This window comes from Gigantopelta aegis, unplaced genomic scaffold, assembly GCF_016097555.1.
Source record: "Gigantopelta aegis isolate Gae_Host unplaced genomic scaffold, Gae_host_genome ctg7015_pilon_pilon, whole genome shotgun sequence".
Taxonomy (NCBI): domain Eukaryota; kingdom Metazoa; phylum Mollusca; class Gastropoda; order Neomphalida; family Peltospiridae; genus Gigantopelta; species Gigantopelta aegis.
Window position 1 is genome coordinate 6262 of NW_024535483.1, and position 5815 is coordinate 12076.

The window sequence follows — 5815 nt, forward strand, 5'->3', positions numbered from 1 at the left end:
TAAACAATGGGCGTGGTTAGATAATTAATATGGATAATACACCAGAGAGAAAGAAGGTTAGTATTATTATAATTCAACCATACACATTGTTGTGTCTCTACAGAAGAAATGGTATTGGATATTCAAAGAGTTCCTTGTGCACGTAGTGCTTTAATTTATGGTATATTAGGGGGTGGAGTCTCTGGTATTGTGTACTTCTTACGATCAGGTGAGTGTGATGACTGAATTACTTAATGTAATATGTTCTAGGTGTTATAAGGAGATCATGTGATTTAGCCATTGGTGGGTTTGTACTCATATCATTATTTAGTTGGTAAGTAATGATGTCATAATGACATCATTGTTATGTAGTTAATGTATAGGGAGTTTTGTCGTTATCAAAGAGCAAAAGTCAGAGCAGAATTAAAGAAAACAATAGACATACTTAATAAATTAAACAGCGAAGAACAGCAAATAGACTCTAATATTGTCAAAACTTAAATCATTTAAATTACTAAAGTCCATTTTAAGTGTTATTGTTGGTTTAGTAGATGGACCTGTTCTAGTAACCTGTTTGTCTGGTTTAATAGCACTCTGACTACTTTTAATAGCAGCTTCAAGACGAGCTTTAAGTTCAGGTGATGATGTCATCACACTGCGAAATGGTTGAGGATATTTTGGTCCAATAGCTATCAGTCGTTGGAGTGCAGTATCATGAATTAGTTGTCTTGATTTAGAAGCATTTTGAGGTGATTCATGAAATAATGATACAAATAATGGTATTAACATTGACATCATCACAGACTCTATAACAATAGATAATATTAATTGTATTATTATATATTTCTTACTTTTCTCATCAATGGTAACCTCTAATAAAACCTCAAGTAGTTGTATAGCTTGTGTCACTACCTCTGGTGTGGTAGCATCCTGTTGAACTAGCTTGACCACTTCTGGTGCTAAGTGGTGAATAAAATGATTAGCCAGTGGCATATCACTAGTGAAGAGTGTTTGATAAACTTGTAATGTTTTCAACTGTAGCTAAAGAAGATACATTGTCACACACACACATCATGGGGAAACACTTACTTGAGATTGATGGAGACAACTCTTTAAGAATTCAACACAATCTTTTAAAAAGTTGGGAAGGAGGGCAACATAGCTCAGTTGATGAAGATATAAGTGCAAGAGAAAGGACTACAAGTCTTGTATTAATCGATAAATTAATAAACTCATTATCATCAGCATTATCGACTAGACTGTGACATGTTGACTGAAGGACTGCTATTGGTAACTGTCCAGAACATAGAGATTTCCATGATTGAAGACACACTGCTAGTAAAGGACTGTCTTCAAGTGACTGAATAGTCATTAATATCATATAAATGATACTTGGTAAGACAGAAGGTAGCACTGAAGGTGATGTCCATGTCACAACTGTAGGTAATAATTGAACTGCAACAGATTTCAACTCCTCATTAACTCCAGTGGATTTTTTTAACAATGCACAACCAGCTAAGACTAATAGCGTGTAAGCATATGATTTATCTTGATCTAATTGTTCCTCAGGTTGTAGAGAATCTGAAAGATTACTAGCGAGAGAGAATGCTACTTTAAGAGAGAGTAGATGAAGTGAATTATGTGATGTCAACATAACACGATGTAATACATTAAATAACTCTATCACAAGTTGAGGCTCTCCAGATAATATCGACTTTGCTAATGATGTCTTTACCAGATTGTCTAGACATTGGAGACAACATTGAATGGTATAAGCAGAATCATACATAGCTGGGTTACATAACGCTTGAACAGCCACACCCATTAACAAATGAAACATGTCATGTCGTTCATCAGTGGGTGGAGCTACAGTACCTAGAGGTATCATACTAGCAAATGGTGGAGCTAATGTTGTAGAAGTCTGTTGTAAGTCAGACTTTTTATAAAGACCTCTTCTATTAGCCCATACTGATACAGCTTGTAGTATAGATGGCCAGTTAGTAGTGTAATATGGACGTACAAAGTGCACCATTACTGGTAAATAAAATGTACCTCCTAAAGGTGGTAATTGACTACCAAATTGAGTAGGTAATGATAAGTAGGCGTGGTCTTTGATTGCTGCTAGCCAGTACTGGCTCAGTAAAGGTAAATGAGGATCTACTAAGTCATTAGGTTGATCCCCACCCATTTCTGGGTCTGGAGTGGACTGCCTTTTTGGATCTTCAATGGATACTTTGATGTATAGTTCTGCCCATGCTTTTAAGACAGAAAGACTTTCCATTGTAGCTACAGCTTCGCCAAAGGAAGATGTCTCTTGTCTTTTTAACTTGTCAAGAGAGCTAACAGAAGTTGTTGAACTCTTTTAAGATCACCATATGACGAGATACTCCACTCCCTAACCACTCACTACATACTTGACAAGCCATTGCTGTTACATGAGGAGCAGCATCTGGAGTAAAGGCAGGACGTAGGGCAGCCCCTATCTAATTATTTAATAATATAATTAGAAAACATTGATATTTACAAGTTACCTGAGCTTGATATTGTTCTAAAAGAACATGTCCTTGATAATCTGGATCTTTAGTGTTAGCAAATAACTCAATGACATCCTAATAATTTGAATATTTCATTCCAGTAGTATCATGGTATGAGTATCTGACCTGTAATGCTTGATAACCTGCCAGTTTTAACTGATCTACATTGGCTGTTGCTGCAATAAATGAAGTCCGGACTAATTCTGAGAGATGCATAACTAAAAAATCTCTCCTAACAATAAAAATACATCAAAGAGCTGAAATACAGCAGTTTATTCATATACCTCCATATTGTCTTTTCTTTGTTTCAGCTAATGTCATGTCAAAGTGAGCAGGATCATTCTTGCAGACAGTATAGATTTTTCTAGAACATTCTACAGCAAACACTTTAGTTGGCCATCTTGGTGTGATATGGTTAGTTTATTGAACTATCTTCACCAGTTTGTGAATTTAGCCAAATCTTCATCATCATCTGGCTTAGTTCCCCCTTCAGGTTGATCCTCTTGTAATGAAGGGGGAGCTCCTTCATTTGTTGAGCAGATAACACTCCATTACATAATAAAAGCCATTTCATTGGGTCATTGGGAGCTAATGATGTTAGTAAACTAAATAAAGTCTCCTTTAAATCAAATCTTAGCTTTTCATCTTGTTCAATGTCAAGTTTCATGAGGACAGTATGTTCTAGACCTTTACTTGTTTCTTTATCATGCAATATGTCCCATACTAATTTTGGCTCTTGTTGACTAAATTGACGTAGACCATTAGCAGATGATCGCCGTAGCAACAAATGAGAACTATGCAGTGATGCATAGAGACGTGGCACAACTGTTGTCATGGAAACTAAAGTAGGTGCAAACAGTTGAAGTTGTTGCAGACAACTTATAGCTGTACTTTGTACCACAGGATCAGGATGACTCTGTATTATATCATAAATTAACAATACATCAATAAATATGTACTAACTTGAATAATAGCACAAGCAGTCAGACAGGTTTGACGAGTACTTAACATTGTCTCTGAATCAATTTGCAACTCTGGACCAAGTGTTGTTAATAATGCACTGAGGCAGTTACCAAGGCAACGGTACATTTTAACATGCACTGTTGATGTATGGATAAGAAGAGACAGCAACAAAGAGAGGGTGGAATCAACAAAATTGCGAAATAGGGGCCCTCCACTATCAGCAATTAGAGATAATGCATGTAAAGACCACACCTATATAATGAACAATTACACTAAATTGTTTATCAAACAAATCAAGACCACACCCACAATAATAGCCACATATTTATGAACCACCTGTGTGTTTATATTGTTACATTAGTGAGGTGAGATAAACAAGACCACCTGTCTATACTACAAACACCAAGAAATTATACCTGAGCAATGGGACTGGAATAGTTATTAGTAATCTCTTGAAGAGTAGAAACACTAATTTGTAGATGTTGTCCAGAGCTCATACCACCAACATAACGATGAAGACAACCAAGTGTTAATGCATGTCCAATAGGAATATCTTTAGTAGCTGTTTTGAGAGCATTAACGCTCATTTGTACAATTTGTGCCACAAACCTACATTTCCCACAACTTGTGATAGACGACCTAATGCTTCACCAGCTGCACAACGTAATAATGGATTAGAACTGTCCAAAGCACCCTATAATAATGAGGTCATTAACTTTGTAATTAGTAGGGGTAAACTTACGGCTGTTAAAGAATATGCAGCACTAATCAAGTCATCATCTCCAAATGATCCTTTAGATTGAATTAAACCCTATTTAAAAGTAAAAGAAAGTATTTCTTTACAACATCTGTTACTTTTAGTCCAGCTAATATAGCTGTGATAATGTTAATTTGTATAGTCTGTTGTTGTGCAGACTTTGATTGTTTAACACATTCTTTGAAATGATTTAACAGCTGTAGTCTATGTTTTGGTGCAACACTAGGAAACACACGTTCCAAATAAGGTAATAGCAGCATCAATAACAGCTACCCCTAATGGCAAAGGATTCCTAAAATTGACATCCTAAAAAAAGATTTAAAAAGTTAATACATTTACACACACATACTGTGTTTGATGTGATATATGTTGACGCCGGGTCGTGTTCTATAGCACCTGAACCAGCTGCACTGTTTGGTTGGAGCTAAAGAAATAGATAAAGAAGAGGTAATTGATAAGTGCGTCTGGTGATTACCATCTCCTCTACGTCTTGATGATCAGTCTCTCAAGCCATGATCCTAATAATATACTGTCGTCATGGTGACACATTGAACGCAACAAAGAAGTAGTTGTAGTTGCCATATATTTTCTGATAAAGTAAATTCTGCTACAATTTCTCGTAATAAAGTACTTAAAGAACCTAATTAGACTATATATTAAACAATGTTGCCATGGTAACAATCTACCTTCATATGAAGTAGGAGGTAACAAGACTAAACATTGATATAATCGTAGTCTCATCATTGCACTTAATGCCTTCAAATGAACACCATGTCTTTTGATTAAGTTTGATAACCTACCCAATGGGATCAATTAAACCCCACCCCCCCCCATTATCTTACCCTGACGTCATAGCTAGGACAGAGTCCAGTGGTAACATAATTCTTTTAATGAGTTCCATAGAAAGTAGATCACCACATGATGTTGACAACAAAGCCACAATAGCTAATAATACAATAAATTGTAATATTATAATTAATACTATATACTACAAATCTTACAAGTGAGAGCACCAATTCTGTTCTCAAATGTGTGTTTCCATGACAACGATGTTCCTGAGCTCATTTCTGTGGTTAATTCATTATGCGAATGAGAAAATACAGAATACCACAATTGTGAGTATTGTTTTTAGTTGAGCACGGATATAAGGTAGACCTATGAATAACTTAATGCTAAAAGGTCATCATGACACCATTCTTACCAAGACTAAGATAAGCTCCAATTAAAGCCCAACCACACATGAACTGATGCTAGAGCTAGGTTGCCCCCATCATTAGGTATCTTCACAAGATCTTGACCCATATTAAATACTTCTTCTGCTTTAGCTAAGGGAACACCAAGTTGACTCTTTTGAGCTGAACTTAACAAAGAAGCTAATGCATATCCATACCCAACTAAACCATGAGGATGACCACGATTCACTTTTACTTTCTTTACAAGATATTCTAATATGTGTGTAACTTTGAAGGTAAAGCTAAACCAATATTATACATACAACGAGACTGATATCTAGAAAGGAATTAACACTAACTTAACATTGTGACTAAGATTATAATTAGACCCTTGTTGCCCGGCTGGAGTG